The 18,799-nt window shown below is 42.4% G+C and overlaps 1 protein-coding gene across 9 annotated transcripts in view; it reads right to left on the bottom strand.

The window, feature by feature from the left end:
- SGMS1 (sphingomyelin synthase 1) overlaps positions 1-18,799 on the bottom strand; it is a 235,432-nt gene that overhangs the window by 138,288 nt on the left and 78,345 nt on the right. For 7 of the 9 annotated variants that reach the window (XM_081824387.1, XM_081824385.1, XM_081824393.1 and 4 more), the window contains one exon: positions 5,486-5,527. The exons of the other annotated variants lie outside the window; for them this stretch is intronic. The gene's annotated coding sequence lies outside the window, so the exon portion shown is untranslated. The remainder of the gene's footprint in view (positions 1-5,485; positions 5,528-18,799) is intronic. 9 annotated transcript variants of the gene reach the window in all.

Here is an 18,799-nt window from a genome sequence, read left to right as displayed (position 1 = left end):
ATGGTTCAAGTTATGACTTCTTGACTTTACGATGGTGCAAAAGCAATACACACTCAGTAGAAATGGTACTTTGAATTCCTGGTCTAGCGATATACGGTAGAATACTGAGTCCTGATGCTGGGCGGCATCAAGCCCCAGCTCCCAGGCAGCCACGAAACACGAGGGTAACTTACAGCCATTCTGTACCCACACAACCCTTCTGGTTTTCATTTTCAGGACAGTACTGAATAAATTACATGATTCATTCAACATCTTATTATAAAATGGGCTTTGTGTTAGTGGATTTTGCCCAACTGGAGGCTAATGTCAGTGTTCCGAGCACATTTAAAGCAGGCTGGGCTGAGCTATGATGCTCAGCACGTTAGGTGTAGCAAATGCATTTCCAACTTACAATACTTTCAACTTACGATGGGTTTATCATGACGTAAGCCCACAGTAAGTTGAGAAAGATATGTACAGTGGCCAAAAAAGCTACTGTCATAAACGAAAAAAAAAAAAAAAGTAACAAAAATTAGGCTTGCCATTACACTGGCTCAAGAGTGTTGAATTAAAGCTCCAGAGTAAAATACACTTACATAAAAGAACATCATGTCCTGATGATACCAACATACAGTGTAGAGACCTGAAGATAAATCAAAGATTTTCCACCCACGAGAAAAGTATACCTCAGGAAACAGGTATCATCTTACATTGAAGACCTCGTATTACGAACAAAAATCGGTTTATTTTGAATTATAAACTAATGTTCGGGGAAGTAGCTTCAATCAAAGCTGGCCTTAGATGTTTTAACAGAAAAGGAAGCAAAGGAATAGATTGAACAGTTATTTCTGGAGGTACATCCTGACAATAGCGTTTATGAGATACCATTTTTTAAAAGCCCAAAATCCAGATCACTCTTTTAAATGATATTAAATATCATTTATTTTTTTATTATGATATTAAATATCATTTAAAAGAGCAATCTGGATTTGGAGTAATTGATGATCCAATGGAATGGGGCTGTTTATCTTTGCTTCCCTCGAAATCCCCCTACAATTAAAATTGTGGTAAAGAGAGAGAAAAAGACAAAAACTCCTAAGGACAAAGAGAAGAGAAAAGTAGATGAGAGCAGACAACAGACATCAGTGACATTCTGGAAACTGAAAGCAGAGATGACCGCTGAGCCCCCCAGAGCCAGCTGGAACCTCACTGCCCAGAGAAGCAAACAAAACCCCAGCTGCCTGCCCCTGGAAGACTCAGGAAATGGAGCTGAGGTTCCTCTGAAGGAGAGGGGAAGGGGGTGGGAGGAGGGGGACTGGCTAAAAATCTGCATAAAGAGCAGTCAGACCCTTCCCTAACACCAGGCACAAAAATGAACTCAAAATGGATTCAAGGGCTCCGCGTAAGAGCTGACCCTAAAAAGTGCTGGAAGAAAACACAGGAGGACAGCTTCAGGACACTGGGTTTGGCAATGATTTCTTGCATCTGACACCAGAAGTGCAGGCAACAAAAGCAAAAACAGACAAATGGAAGCCGTCAGTCGCAAGGCAGCCTATGAAGTGGGAGAAAATATTTACAAATTACATAATGGGGTTAATACATAGAATACATAAAGTATTCCTACAACTCAACCCAAAGAACAAATAACACAATTAAAAAAATGGGCGAAGGACTTGAAGAGACATTTCTCCAAAGAAGATATAGAGACGGTCAACAGGGATATAAAAAGGTGCTCAGCATCACTGATCATGGGGGGAAATGAAAATCAATACCACCTGAGGTAGCACCTCACACCTGTCAGAGTAGCAACAAAGGAGGGAAGGAAGGAAACAACAAGGTGCTGGTGAGAACGTGGAGAAAAAGGAACCCCATGTACTGTTGGTGGGAATGAAAACTGGTGCAGCCACTGTGGAAAAAAGTATGGAGGTTCCTCAAAAAGTTGAAAATAGAGCTACCCTACTATCCAATAATCACACTATGGGATATTTACCCAAAGAATACAAGAACACTAATTCAAAAAGATACATGCACCCCCATGTTTATTGCAGCACTATTTACAATAGCCAAATCATGGAAGCAGCCCAAGTGTCCACTGAGTGATGAATGGATACAGAAGATGTGGTGTATATATACACAACGGAATATTACTCAGCCATAAAAAAAGAAGAAATCTTGCCATTTGCAATGACATGGATGGAGCTAGAGCGTATAATGCTAAGTGAATTATGTCAGAGAAAGACAAATACTACATGATTCCATTCATATGTGGAATTTAAGACACAAAACAAGTGAGAAACAAAGAAAAAGAGAGACAAACAAAATCTTAACTACAGAGAACACACTGATGGTCACCAGAGGGGAGGTGGATGGGAGCATGGGGGAAACAGGTGATGGGAATGAAGGAGTGCACCTGTTGTGATGAGCACAGGGTGATGTACAGAATTGTTGAATCACTATATTGTACACATGAAACTAACAGAACACTGTATGTTAATTATAGTTGAATAAAATATGGAAAAATTTTTTAAATAAAAAACAAACTAAAAAAAGGCATTTGCACACCCAGGTTCACAGCAGGACTATTCACAATAGCCAAGAGGTGGAAGCAACCTGAATGTCCATCAATGGGTGAATGGATAAAGAAAAAGTGGTACAGACATAAAATGGAATATTAATACATAGTCTTAAAAAATGAAATCCTGTCATGTGCTACAACACGGATGAACTTTGAGGACATTATGCTGAGTAAGAGAAGCCTGTCACCCAAAGACAAATACTGTAAGATTCCACTTCCATGAGGTATGTGATGCAGTCAGACTCTTAGAGATCGGGGGTAGAAGGTAGATGCCAGAGGCTGGGGCAGGGAGGAAGGGAGAGCTTGTTCGATGGGTAAAGAGTTTCAGTTTTGCACGATGTAAAAGTTCTAGAGGTCTGCTGCATGACAATATCAATATAGTTCACACTACTGTACTAGATACTTAAAAATGGTTAAAATGGAAAATTTTATATATTTTGGTTTTTTACCATAATATAAAAAAGGTGGGAGATTATACTGGATTATCTAGGTGGGTGCAATGTAATCACAAGGTTCCTAAAAAGTCAAAGGGAGGCAGAAGAGGTCAGAGAAATGCAGTATGAGACGTATTTGACCTGCTCATTTTTTTTTTTTTAAGATTTTATTTATTTATTTGACAGAGAGAGTCACAGCGAGAGAGGGAACACAAGCAGGGGGAGTAGGAGAGGGAGAAGCAGGCTTCCCGCCGAGCAGGGAGCCCGATGCGGAGCTCGATCCCAGGACCCTGGGATCATGACCTGAGCCGAAGGCAGACGCTTAACGACTGATCCACCCAGGCGCCCCATGACCTGCTCATTTAAAGCAGCCCCTGCCTGGAAAGGGGCCAACAGTCAAGGGAGTCAGCAGCCTCTAGAAGCTAGAACAAGGCAGGGAACGGATTTTCCTCTAGAGCCACCAGGAAGGAACGCAACCAGACACCTTGACTGTGGCCCAGTGAGAACCGTCAGGGGACTTCTGACCTACAGAACTATAAAAGGTCAAAAAACCACTGTGTTGTTTTAAGCAAAAAAAAAAAGGGGGGGTGGCTATTAGAATCCCAGATCTTTTCCCCAGCTGGTAGAGCCAGACAAACCATCCCTATTCCAGTGAAACAAGAACAGGATCCTCTTTTTAAAAATGAAATATTCAGAGACCAATAAAAATTAAAACATGCTGGCAGAAATTAAAAGTTCGACAATAATAGGAAAATCTCTCAGAAAGTATAACAAAACCACACAGAGATGGAAAACAGTTCAGAAAAAAACATAAGAAGACCAAGAGAATCAAACCAGTGGGTCCAAATAGCCAACTAACAAGCTCGCAGGAAAGAGAAAAAAGAGTGGAAAGGAAATCATCCTAGGAGTAGTACATGAAAATTTCCCAAATTGAAGGGCATGAGTTTCAGAACTGAAAGGACCACTGACATCAAAGATCCTAAGACCTATGTCCCAGCTGGAAATTTCAGCATTCTGAGAACAAAGAAGAGTCAAACATTTTCCAGAGAAACAAACAAAGCAGATCACACACAACCAGCTGGGAAGCAGAACGGCCTGAGACATTTACACATAAGTGTTACAAAGCTCAGCTACAAACAAAATACAGTCACAATAAAGCAAACATTAAATATTAACGTATCCACACACCATAACACAACTATAAGCACAAAATGGAGACAGGATGAGGCGGCACACACTGAGGGCAAGGGGTGACGTGTGAGGGCTAAATCCTTAGCAGGAAATCAATAAAAGTCTAAAATTTTAAAAGAGACCAATAAATGGTACTTACAGCATATGGTGTGTTGTTTAGAAATAGGTAGGCAAATGTGAGAGAATATAAGGAAAAGAGTTGGAAAGGGCTCCTCTAGGCAAAGGAGTATTGGCAACATATGAACAAAGGGGAATGGCTGTTACAGTATTGTGTTTTCTTTTAAAGATCTACTTGTTTTTTTGTTTTTTTTTTTAAAGATTTTATTTATTTATTCATGAGAGACAGAGAGAGAGAGAGAGAGGTAGAGGGAGAAGCAGGCTCCCAAGGAGCAGGGAGCCCGATGTGGGACTCGATCCCAGGACCCTGGGATCCTGGGATCATGACCTGAGCCGAAGGCAGACGCTTAACCATCTGAGCCACCCAGGCGCCCAGAGATTTACTTATTTATTTGTAAGACAGAGAGCATGAGCGGGGGAGAAGGAGAGGGAGAGGGAGAGGGAGAGAGAGAATCCCAAGCAGACTCCGCGCTGCGCGAGGAGCCCAACGCGGGGCTCGATCTCCCAACCCCGAGATCATGACCTGAGCCAAAATCAAGAGTCGGAAACTTAACCAACTGAACCACCCAAGCATCCCTGTTATAGAATTATTTTAACTGCAAACAATGTGCATGTAATTACCTCAAAATAAATAAAATGCATGAATGAATAGATAGAAGCAAGCAAGCAGGACAGAATATTTAACAAAGCCAACCTACAAACCGTCACCAGTAGAGATCTCCAGAATAACAGCTGTCCTAACATCGGGCATATGGTCACTTAGAGCTGGGAGTAAAACTTCCAGTTACAGCATCACACACGGATTCCAAGTGCACTGCGTTGCAAACAACTAAAATGGTTAACGTGCTCTGGAAAATGCTACTGGGGGCTTCAAAAACGTGACCAATAATAGAGATGCGGACATCAGATATGTATGTAAGGACTGGGAAGAAAATTACTGTGAGGTAGGAAACGGTATGAGTCATAATATTGTTTGACAGAAATACACGACTATTAAATATACAATATGTGACTAATTAAATGGTATAAGTAGGCATTTGATGATTACCTCTATATACCCAAAACATTCTTTATATATTCAAGTTGGCCACAAAAATTGGGTTTTTTTTTTTAGTTCTTCTCAGTGGGAAAACATGGGAAATATAAACCAAGAATAAAAGGTACATAAAGAAATGAAAAACCCATTTACCTGAATCATGTTGCTTTTGTCTGCATCAATCTTCCTTCCAACCTAGAAGAAAATAAGTAAATTAAAATGTAATGAGCAGCTTATAAGACAATGAGCTGTTTATAAGAAAAACCTATAATCCAGGGTAACTATTATTTATTTCTTGTTCTCTATCCACAGCAAAAACTGTTCCTTCCCACTTCCCAGCTAATTTCTGGCTGTCACGGTATAGAGAGTCAACTTTATTAGGCAAAGCCATGCAGAAGCAAGCATGTAAATCCACGGCTAATAAAAAATTGTATGCAGCAAGTGCACCTAATGGTATAGCGTGAGTTTTAAAATCATACACTTTTATAAACTATCTCTTCTCTACTCAGGCAAATAATTTGCTAATTGATGATATAGAGAAAGATAAAGAAGCAAGAAAGAATCATTTTTCAAACTAGAAGAATGACAACTACAGGGTAAAAGGGTAGCAACCTGTTTAAATTTTCATTTTCTACCGAACACAATAACTAGCAAGTAGAACACCTACAGACCATCTACAGATGAATGTGTATGATCAAAGAGCTTATAAGTCGTCTTCGACCCACATCCCCTTACACGCTTAGACTTCTTCCTCACTTAATTTCATTTAAGACTTTCTCAACTAAGAATGAGCTATCACCCTTCCAATACATGTGTGAATTATGGTATCTGCAGAAAGAGGGAAAAGTTACCCTTTTATTTTTTTTAAGATTATTTATTTGAGAGATAGTGAGAGAGAGAGAGCACACACATGCACACGAGCAGGGGGAGTGGCAGAGGGAGAGATAGAAGCAGCCTCCCCGCTGAGCAGGGAGCCCGATGCGGGACTCGATCCCAGGACCCTGAGATCATGACCTGAGCCGAAGGCAGATGCTTAAACCACTGAGCCACCCAGGTGCGCCAAAAGTTACCTTTTTAAAAAATTAATTAACATTTGTATTAACATATTACCTGCATACAGAAAAACACAGAAATCTTGAGTGGCTCGCTTAATTTACCTAAAGCGAACATACACGTGCAGCCACCACTCTCCCCAAAGGTCACCATCACCCTGACTTTCAAATACCACACATTAGTTTGCCTGTTGGGCAAGGTCCTGTTATCCAGGCATCTGCCTGGAAGTCCACGAATCCCTGTATCTGGACCAAAATAAAATGCTCTGGGAAGACAGAAGCAAGTAGTCACTGACCACAAGGAGATATTATCTCAGAAAGATGTTGACACGTCGGAGGAAAATGTTTTGGCTGACTGGATGGTTGTTTGAGGTCAACCTGCAAGATCTCTAGAGACTGTAGGACACAGAAGCTATTTTATGATATAAATAGATGAATGTCCCACTGGCAGTTAGATGAGGGAAGGGGAGCTGAGGGAAGGGAATAGGGAGACCAGATCTCCTTTCTATAGGTACAAAAACACCTATGAAAATACAGGTAATAACCAAACGAGTTTGTGCTAAAAGCTAGACTAAGGTACTGATACATCAACTCATTTGATCTTCCAATTGCTCTGAAGCCGGCAGACAGATAAGGATGCTGCGTCTCAGAGTGGGTAAGGGTGATACACCAAGCTAAACAGTAGGTGAGGCAAAACTGTTCCTCCTTTTTTTCCTAAAGACTTTATTTATTTGAGAGAGAGCGAGCACAAGCAGGAGGAGCAGCAGAGGAGGATGGAGAAGCAGACTCCCTGCTGAGCAGGAAGCCCGATGTGGGACTCGATCCCAGGACCCTGAGACCATGACCTGAGCTGAAGACAGACGCTTAACCAACTGAGCCACCCAGGCGCCCCCAAAGCCATTCCTGTTCACGGCTTCTATGCAGGGCTAGAGACACCAGAAAACCAAAAGGAAAAATGTTCACAGAAAAGAGGCCAGGCTAATTATATACAGAATATATTGTATGATTCGGGTTCATGAATCATTTAAAGGAAAAGAACCAAGTAATTCGGGGTCCACAAAAGTCTTCTGAATTACCAGAAAGTTGACTAGTTCTGTCACTTGTAAAGTAGGCCCACTTATCTTTCTGTGCCTCAAAGGAGAAGTTTCAAAAGAAATCCGTACACTTCACAAGGTGTAATTTTCTGTCACGTTAATTTGTTTTATGCTCTGTATGCATTTCCCACTGCAGCAGGGGAAATCAAAAGAACATGATGTCCGTCAGAAAAAGTCACAGATGCAGAGGCAAATTGCCACCAGAAAATTACTGAGGGAGCCTATGATAATGCCCCCTTCAAACGACATGCCATACCTGCATGAATATTTAATTCAATCATACTACTTTCAAAAAGCAGGGAACACAGTTCAAAAGGAGAATGTTCTATTCTGCTACTTGAAGAGGGAGAGGCAAGAAAACATCCAAAGAGAGTGAATATGAGACTCTATGAGATGTGCTTGCCAAAAGGCATGTCGCTCAAAGGGCCTTCCTGCACCCTCACTGCGAAATACAAAATAATGTCAATGACAATAGCTAGGACCTTCAGACACCATACGTAAATCAATTAAATGCCTTTACGTTAAATCCTAGGAGAACCCTGCAAAGCAGGGAGGCCTTAGGATCCCCAGCTGATTGGATGCAGCCCCTGGGCCCCGAGAGATCAGGTAACTTAGCCAAGCTTGCAAACCTGTCCAAGGTCACAGTTCGAGAAAAAAGGAAAGCGTTCCCATCAAGTCTCTGGGGTACCAAAGACACTGTTCTGCTTCCAGGTGAAAGCAACCAAGCCCACTGGTCAACTTGAAATCACTTAATGATTCTTTCACTATTTCCTGGTTTCAAATTGCTTCTGGTTTGTCCTGAGTAAAGGGTATCAGCTTGCCTTCCTCCTATGAGATGGGGTAATGTCTTGATAGCAAGTGGCTTGAGGACAGAAACAAAAATAAGCCTGGATGGACTCTTTTTATGAGGAGCTAATGGTTGCAGGGGCTGAGAGCTCTTTGGGGATCTTCTGCGGATGGGATGTGGCACAAGGAGCACACAGAAAGTTGCAGGTTTCATTCCACACCAGACACATGCCCTGAAGAAACAACCAGTGGGAGCGGGGGGGGGGGCGTTCTTTCTGGGACTTGTGAGTAAGCCAGGTAACTGTGCTCACCTTGCAGAGGAAAGCATCTAGGGGGGAAAAATTATCCAACTTACACGGGTAGGGCTGTGGCTCCACCTTTCAGTTGAGATCGAGTGCAGTAAGACAAGATCTTCACAGACGTTAACCCAGTGGCAGGCAGAAGAACACTGGGGGGAGAGGGGACAGAATAAGGCAGCCTTCCTTATTCACTAATCCTGGGTAGCAATACTCACCCCGCTGTGTCTCCTACTGCTCACTTCCTCTCAAGAAAAACCACACCGGAGGGGAAGGCTCCAAGAAGGAAAAGCAATGAGCGTTAAAGAAGCAAGGCTGATGAAGGAAAAGATTCAAGTTCACGGCATTCGGCAAGGCATGGCCAGCTCCCACTTTACAGGTTTGTATTTGTAGGGCCAGTCCTCTCAAAGCTTATCTCTTCCTCCTGGAGTGCCTTCATCTTTTTTTTTTTTTAAGATTTTATTTATTTGACAGAGAGAGCAAGCGAGAGAGGGAACACAAGCAGGGGGCAGTGGGGGAGGGAGAAGCAGGCTTCCCGCCGAGCAGGGAGCCCGATGCGGGGGGGATCATGACCTGAGCCGAAGGCAGACGCCCAACGACTGAGGCACCCAGGCGCCCCAGGAGTGGCTTCCTCTTGGGGGCCAGTCTGAGAGACTGGGAGGGAGAGGCCGCCCACAGGACAACCCCGGGGGGACGATGCTGAAATCAACTGCCACTGCCCACCACGGACACGTGACCGGAAACCGCAGCGGGCACGCTTGTTGTTGGCAGCCCCGGCCCAAACTCTGTAATTATAATTCAGTTGTTTCTTCCTCAGGGGGAAGATGGTGTGTAATTAGACAAGCATAATACGGAAACCAGTAACAGCACAAGATCAATTTAATTACACTTTTCTATTTTATTACATTTTTCCATTAAGATTACACTTTATTAGAATAGGAAAGACCACTGCAGTTTTTCTCATTCTCACTCATAAACAGCAAATGCAAATTAAATCTTAGTCTGAGACTACAAAATCCAAAGTACAAAGTTAGTGCTTTCTTCCTAATCTCTAACACTCAACACACACAGTTTAATTCCACAATTTCTTTCTCTCCTCTGCTTGGAGAAGAACCTCAGCAGTCTCTCAGGAGGGAGGGATTCAGGGGCAGTTGCCAGGACCCAGGCATCGAGTCAAGTTTACGTGACTGGAAGGTGCCATGCGCACCTGCAGACCCCGCAGGTTGTCCCCGCAGCAGAAGGCAGGTGGCTGGCATCATCCTCTTGGCCAGGCAGAATGACGTGGAATTACACTCCAGGAAAGCCTTGATCTCCTTGATCTGCCCCTCACTGCACCACACTCCTACTTTTTCTAGATTTAAAGACTAGCACCAAGAGGGAATTGGATGTCTCCTCCCCACCCCTCACCCCTTGTGCAGGACATCATGCTTCTCCAGTGGAAGCCGGAGCTCCTTCTCTGAGCTGCTCACCAGGGTGTAAAAGAAAACACAAACCACAAAAAAATCATCCATTAACTACCCTGGCGATTTCCCAACCTGCCTCTCAAAGGGCTTTCCCTTTTTTTCTCTTCTATAAAGTGCATTTGAATAGAGGAGTTTGGAGGAACAGGTTCATCTGGAAAAGGACAGGTTTGCAAACTGCAGCCCACTAAAATGTGGGAGCCGAAGGAGAGCGTTTGATGGGGGCGGGGAGGGGGGGTTAAGAATTTTCATAGAAATACAAGACGCTAGTCATTCCCAAAGATGATGAAGAGTGAAAGCAACTATACTCCAGGAAATGACGAGAGAAATTAATGGGAACAAAGCAAAATGGTCACGGCCCAGAAGCTAATCCTTTTAGACCTGAGTGTGACCTCGGGCAAAAAAATCACCCCTTCTCCCCTTCCCCAAGGAGGAGGTAAGTGCCTTCCTCAGAAGGAAGAAGGAAAGTACCTTTTATCCGAATCATTCAGCAAAACTTTCCTGAGTGGGATCACACAGAGATGCAAGAGCAACTTCTCTGAAGGAGCTCAGAGTTCAGCCAGAAGGAAAACCCATACCACTATTTACACTTCTGGGTGCCAAGTGATACCAGGGCGGTAAATAACATCAAGCAACATAAGCGCTTCCCTGCCTGGGGCCAGGCACCACTCCTGGACATTTCATGGATCTCATTCTAATCCCTGAAACCCGCCTGTGAGACTGGCGAATGTCTTCTTGTTACTGATGGAAACAGGGGTGTATGGGACACAGAAAAGGGTCTTTCAAACAAAAGTAATATTTTTTATATTAATTAAGTCTTCGGATACCCGAAGGGTATGCTTCCACCCCAAGTAGAAAATCTATCCCTATTTTCCCTTTTGAAGGCTGCTCAGAACAGTCTCGGGTGCCTAGAACTTTTGCTCAGACACTCACAAAATGAAGAAAGAATTTTCTGACATGGCAGGTCCTGGTATCAGCAATGCCCTGCCCTGCTTTACTGGAGCGGTGTCTGGTGGTTACTAAAACACTACCCATGGATGTGCCAATATAATCTTCCTCAAATGTTATTTAATCACAGCTCCTCGAGGGCAAGAGCCACGCTTTATCCCCGCCTATCATGCTCTCGGCACCTAAGGCAGACATCAATAATCACCCACAAAATCCTATCATGTTTTTCCCGACCAATTCCATCAAATCAAACTTCTAAGGTCAGTTCACCCACCTTTACTTTGCACACTGAGTCATCATTTTCAAGACTGGAGTCATACCCACTTTCAAAAGTTCTGTTCGTTGTTAAATGTTTGATTCTGCAGTTCTCTCTAATGTCCTTCCCCTCTCTGCTCCCTCACTGTCAATCATGCCCACCACCGGGCTTAGAAAGAACAACGGAAATCAACATATTTACAATAATACAGGAATTTTCTACATGATCTTTCTTTTACTTAACAAAAACATTGTTCTCAAAATACCTCATATGCACCCAGTAAATTCTGAATTAGTACTTACTCCCACCTAGTATCTGATTATAATTTACCTTTTATTAAAACCATCTTTATGCAGTCGTATGTCACAATCAAGAAAAGTTTTAATTACAGGAGGATCAAAAGCCATAATTCTTTTTAAAAACTATCTAAACAAGGTCTCATCTGCTGTGGACCCAGCAGCCTCCCTTTGAAACAGCATCTCCCCAACTAGTCATAAAGTCTCATAAGCGGAGGTTATGTCATACTGACATAGAGGAACTGAAGGTCTCCACAAACACCTGTTCTTTGCTCGGTTTCCTGCTTCTACTCTTGCTAGGACTTGCACCCCCACTTTATACATGCCGCGTAAAGCAAAGAGTGTATGTCCTCCTCGTGAGGGGCAAGGAGTCGGTGATTTCTCGAGAACAGAGAACATCTAAGGAAGGAGCAGGAGAGGATGAAGCAATCACACGCGTACTGCAGCCACCCGAGCTAGACATCTCCACTCCAAGACCCCTGGCTCCAAGGAGTAACACGTGAGCCTTCGTCTTTGTTCTCACAGCTCCGGGATGCCCGAGGGGGACCCGGACACCAGACCGCGGTCCTCCACAAAACCCCAGACCCCAAGCTAGGACTAGACCCCCTCTTCTCCTTTCTGAGTCTCCGTCTGCACCTGCACGCTCTCTATACCCTCAGTAAACCCTGCCGGCTGGTGTGTGACTTCTACCCTGGGGACCCGGCCCGTAGCATCGGCATCCCAAACACGGAGCATCTGTAGGCCAGCAGTTCCATAAACAGACTTTAAAGACTAATCCGAATGCCTTGCCTTTGGAATCTTGTTTCTTTTTAGATACTGAGAAGAATAAATATTTAACGAAAATTAAAGGAACTCAGAACAATGGGAACTTTCTAATTTCCTTTTTAAACACTTTGAAGTAGCATTGGGACTTCAGAAGACAATTCTTCCGGGGCCGGCAAACCAAGCTGCCGCAACACACCCCCCAGTCACAGAAGGGGTCTTTCCTGTTCCCGAAAGAAGCAAAATTTAGCTGACTGCTAAGAATACAATGTGGACGAAAAAGAAATCCCAAATCTACTGTAAGAGAGAAACCGATTAACTCCAGTTCCAAGGCAGATCCTGGGAAACGCTTCCGGCCGAGAATCAGCCTTGACTCAAACCGGATGTGAGTGGACATGCGTCAGGGCGTCTGCGCGGTCCCCCCAATTTCCGGGGACTCAGCCACGTGATACAGCCCCACACACATATCCACAGCGGATTGGAGCTGTAAGAACACCTGACCACAAGGCAGCCGCTCATAGGCTGGCCAGGAACCTAAAAAGATGGGGCCAGCCAATCAAATGTCTGCCTCAAAACCTAGCCTCCAGAAACCCGAAGGGAAGTTGCCAGAGAGACGCTGGGGTACACGAGGCCAAGAAGGCCGCTTAGAGTCCGCGCCAGCGCCGTGGGCCAGGTCTGTCGTGGCAACTGCTTACCGTCCAGGGGTGAACCTGCCCGCTTTCCACAACCAGCAAATCATCTCCGGCAGAGCGCATGATGACCACAGACGTTGAACTTGTGGGGAAGGACCTGCTATGGACCCATGTGGGTGGAACAAAACCACCTTCTCTTAGATGGAACAGCTCACATCACTTGGTAAGGAACCTGAGGCCAGATTCCTGAAGAAATGCAGGTTTATTCAAGTTCCTCTCTCCTCTGACTGCAGGTTTCTCCGCTAGAAAATAAGGCCACTTTGGGGGAGGGTCTCTAAGTTGTGTCCTTTAACCTCAGCAGGGGCAGCAGCTGGAGAATCAACAGGCCCCTTTCGGACCGACGAGGGCTCTCCTGGGGGCAGTGACGGGAAACATTCTCTATTACCCGCGCTGTCACATGATGACTTCTCACCCGATTAATTGGAATTCACAAACATTTCTCTAAATATTCCTAAAAGGTGCCACTTTCCAGGCTGTCCCATTTTAGCTGTATGTACAAAGAATACTGGAATTTTTCAGTTGTTTTCAGTTTCTCTATTTTTCATTTAGAATATCCAATGATACAACGCCCCACCTCTCCCTTAAAGAAGCTAAGCAGCAGAGAGAGTAGTATTTGCTTAGTCATTAGCGAGAATATTTATATCAGGAATAGTGCTACCACCTTAACCGTATTTTCAATATTCCACTTGGGTGAGGTAGTGGTGGGGGGACATGGTACCAAAACCAGACACTGGAAATCCAAATACCTATCTTGTCAGGCAGCTTTTAACAAATTAGAAGGGCATTTGTCTCAAGGTCTAAAACTATAAGCATTCAACCAATGAAATTGCTCATAAAGTATTTTTAGAACGATGTCAGAAAAAATAGTCCAAGACTTTGAAAGGAACAAAAGAAATTCCTAGGTGTCCCTTCAGTGGTATGCTAGACATCACCCAGTGGGCCCGCTGGGGGCCATCCCAGTCGACAGGGCTACCAACCTCTGACCCACCATCTATTTCACAACTTGGTACTCAGATTTTCCTGTAATTTCCTCATTGAGTTAAATAAAACCTGTATGTTCATTTTATATCTACATGAAACACATTTTTAACTTTTTGAAAATTATTCTTTAACAGTGATGATCAATTTTAAACATCACTCCATTATAAACATCTAGAAAAGCCTGGGTGGCTCAGTCCATTAAGCATCTGCCTTCAGCTGAGGTCATGATCCCAGGGTCCTGGGATTGATCCCCACATCAGGGAGTCTGCTTCTCCCTCTCCTTCTCCCACAGCTGCTCTCTCACTCTCTCATTCTCTCTCTCAAATAAAAATAAAATCTTTTTAAAAAAATAAACATCGAGAAAAGTATTCACAGTCACTAGTAATGGTATAACTCACTAGGCTGTGAAGTGAACTCCATGCTATTTGGAAGCCAGATCCTTACAATTCAGACAAAGTGATACAGGGGTAATAGGCAAATGTCAATGCCATCATGGTAATTTCCCCAGTAAAGCAAGTTACATTCTCGGTCCTTTATGTACATCAGTACGTGACAAGTGATGTGAAGCCCTGAATTCCAATCGCATAGATGTACATCATGCATCCACTTTTTAATGGATATAATATAAAAAAAATCCAAGTCAATGCATGTAGTAGATGGGGGCGTGTGTGTGTGTTTCTGTGTGTAAAAACATAGCTGAAACCACAGCCAGATATGCAATAAAGACAGAACACACAACCTAGAAAGTGAAGCAACTCCATTTACTCAGAAAAAATAATCTTGGTTCTAATCTGTTGCCCTTGTGCTTAAGTTTTCTGAGCTAAAGAGCTACCCAGCAAAATTAGCAAAGCAAGGTACATGCATGTAGACATGATTATTTAATTTTCAGAGCCTTTAAACTCCTCAAAACAAGGGTCTGGGGTTCTCTACCCATCACTTGACATGACTTCTTTAAACGAAGAACTACAGACATCAAGCAGAAAACAGGGCCAAATGATTCCACTTTATAGACACAGTGAGTAGGAGGTTAATTGTGTCATTCATTTTTCTAAATGCTATAAGAAAACCCATGAACTAAAAGTCAATGGCTTCTTGATATAAATAACCCTGATGCATGAAAATACATTACACTAAAGATTTACACAGTAGAAATCACAAAGATTCCTACAAGTAACAAGTCTCCTACTAAGACTTAAAATAGGAATTTATTTATGTAATTTACAAAATGTGATTTAAACACACTTTCCAAGGCTACCACGTGTTCAAGAAACCATTTAAAGCTTCATGCACATGTAAAACTACCCCTTGAGACCATATCCTTAGGTATGGAGAACTCAAAAGTTTGTCACTCCCAGATCTGTACAGGCACCCCCTTGACCAGAAAAATCTCCTCCTCCTCTTCAGTGCTTACTCCTCCCCTTCAGGCCCATCCGCCCGGCTCTCCACTCCTAAATGTCAGTGGAATTCCACTAACAACCCTTCTCTGGCTGCAATGCTCTGTTTCTTGGCTCCAGAATTTCTCAGAACCTTGAAAACGCTAACGCCCACAGTGACTCTCAAAGAAAAGGCTGGGGTGATGCACCATCTCTTGCTTCTCAGAACTCCACAAAGACTACATCTTGGAAATCCATATCCTAGTGAAAAGGATTCACTTAGCTTGGCTCTTGAGTTTATTCCATTGAGTGTATTCCTCAGTCACAAGCTAAGCATCCACCCAGGCCAGCCATATACAAAGACCCGGTGGGGGGGGGCACACGCCCCAGGGATAATCTGGGCACCTGAACAACCACTCACTGCCGTGATATCTTAAGTTGGCATCATTGAAGTAGTAATGACCACAGGCTACAAAGCATCACCTCTCTTGGGAGGCCCAGGTTAAAACAAAAATCCTCAAATGGCTCAGTTATCAAACAGTATTATGAGGCTTAGCTGCCCATATCAAAGAAAAGTGACTTTCTGGGCTGAATTTCTTCTCTAAATGAAAATCTCTCTCTAATGTATTACAGTTTTTCTACTTTTCTCCTGTTGAAAAAATACTAGATGTTCTTTTTTTTTAAGGTTTATTTATTACTTTAAGGGAGACAGGGAAGGAGCGAGAGCAAGCTTGGGGGGAGGGGCAGAGGGAGAGAGAAACCCAAGCAGAGCCCCAAGTGGGGCTCGATCTCACAACCCTGAGATCAGACCTAAGCTGAAACAAAGGGTCAGACGCTTAACCAACTGAGACACCCAGGTGCCCCTAGATGTTCTTTGAATGATATTAGAAAATAAAAATATGTACAGACAAGAAAAACATCCAATAACCCTGGCCCTCAATCAGAAGCACTCATTACTTTGAAATACTTCTTTCCAGTTCTTTTTGAGGAGAACAGGAATCTTTGATCCACTAATGTATATATAGGGTTAAATGAAAAATTTTTACACTTCTGTATAATTTTTGTATATTGTGTATACTTTTTATATATACTTTTTATGTACTTATTTTATAAATTCATTCATTTTATAAGTTAAGGACTATATACATGGTTTCACAATTATTTTTTTGGTCACAACATATGGACATTTCCAGGCTACTAAACTATTAAAATATTCTTCAACATCTTTGCCCACCCCCCATTATGAAAGACAGTACATTCACTGCTTTGTGGAGAATTAGGTTTTCCCCCAACTTCTAATAACATTTATTTTCTTAGAAGAGTTACTCGGGTTTGCCATAAATATTGGAAACATGGTTGGTTTTACCAAATGAAGGACATACATGCATACTATTTTGTAACTTGTTTTCATCCACATTGTATCCCAAACACCTTCTTTAAATATACTTCTTGGGTTACTTCCTAGTTTTTTTTAACGATCCCCAGAACCAAATTCCACATGATCTTCATGAGTCAAGGTCATCATTAAGAATGTTGACAACCGTGATACGCCATTGCTACGAGTATAATAATAGGTATGCAAATCAGGATGAACGAGCCCAGGTGCCCTAAATCTGTTGTTTCGTCGGTTTTATTTTTTAAGAGTTCTCCAATAGCAAGCTTTTTAATCAGTGCTCTTTCCCTCATGACAGCAAAAAAGGCATAAAATAGCTCTCAATCAGTTGAAGTGTCTGCAAAGGGAGTTACTGATTCAAACACTTCTCCCAAGTCACACTCCCAGTCACCATACAAGGAGGAGGAGAAGGAGAATTATTTTCCTGTTACTGGGACTTGGGTGATTTCAAAACCACCTCTCCGATTTATGAATTAGTAATGAAAGATCCGTATCAGCAGTTTCAAATTTCTTTCCCACAGTCAGTAAGAAATGCATATCCCTCAACACCTCTAAATTTGTGTAAGGGCATCTGGAGAAGGTTTACTCCAACACCTGCACATTCTTTCCCATCATTCACCAGAAGACATTTCTGGATTTATCAGTTTCCTCAAGTTCTGTGGCTTAACTGATTAACCACAATCCAATTTTTTTTTTTATTGAAGAAGTGACATACAATATTCTATTAGTTTCAGGTATACATCATAATGATTCAATATTTTCATACATTATGAAATGATCCCCATGATAAATCTAGTTACCATCTGTTACCATACAAAGTTATTACAATATTACTGACTGTATTCTCTATACTGTACATTATATCCCATGACTTACTTTTAACTGGCAGTTGACCTCTGAATCTCCTTCACCTACTTCTCCCGTCCCCCAGCCCCTGCCCTGCTGGTAATCAACAATTTGCTTCTTTTATCTGGGAGTCTGTTTCCATTTTGTTTTGTTTGTTCAGTTGTTTTATATTTTAGATTCCGCATAAAAGTGAAATCATACAGTGTTTGTCCTTGTCTGACTTACTTCACTTAGCATAATACTCCCTAGGCCTACCCATATTGTAAGCAAATGGCAAGATTTTTTTTTTTTTATGGCTGAGTAATATTCCCGTGTGTCTGTGTGTGTCTGTGAGTGTGTGCGCACGTGCGCGCGCGCATACACATAAACACCAAATCTTCCTTATCCATTCATTTACTGATGAATAGCCATATCCAGGCTACTGTACATAATGCTGCGGTAAACATGGGGGTGCAGGTATCTCTTCCAATTAGTGTTTTCATTCTCTTCAGATAAGTAACCAGAAGTGGAACTCCCAGATTATATGATAATTCTATTTTTAATTTTTTAATTTTTAATTTTTTGCAGAACCTCCAGTGGCTGCACCAATTTATATTCCCACCAACAGGGTTCTCTTCTCTCCACATCTTCAATAACACGTGTTATTTTTGTCTTTTTGATAGCAGCCATTCTGACAGGTATTAGGTGATACATCTCCTGTGGTTCTGATTTGCATTTCCCTGATGATGAGTGATTTTAAGCATCTCTTCATGTATCTGTTGGGCATCTGTATGTCTTCTTTGGAAAAAAAAAAGAATGTCTATTCCAGTCCTGCGCTCATTTTTTAACCAGGTTGTTTGTTTTCTGATATTAAGTTGTGTAAGTTCTTTATGTATTTTGGATACTAACTCCTTATTGGATATATGATTTGCAGATACCTTCTCCCATTCAGTAGGCTGTCTTTCGTTTTGTTGATGATTTCAATATGATCCAAATCTGAGGCCAAATCAATTCCGTGAGGTTAGAGATGCTTTTAAAAAAGATATAATTATCTGATGACCTTCCTTCCATAATGAATCAACTTCTTTATTAAATGTGTTCTTAAAAAACACATTTCATATTCTATAGGCATACCATGAAATGAATGAGGGCCATACTGTCAGGTGGAGAGAGGGTACGTTTACCGGAACGAATCTCTAACCCTGTTCCTACACAAGGAGCACAACAGTTGTCGGGTGACCTAAGGGGAGGTA

Source organism: Leptonychotes weddellii, chromosome 6, assembly GCF_054177405.1.
Source record: "Leptonychotes weddellii isolate Sample4059 chromosome 6, ASM5417740v2, whole genome shotgun sequence".
NCBI lineage: Eukaryota > Metazoa > Chordata > Mammalia > Carnivora > Phocidae > Leptonychotes > Leptonychotes weddellii.
This window is presented reverse-complemented; position numbering and strand designations above follow the sequence as displayed.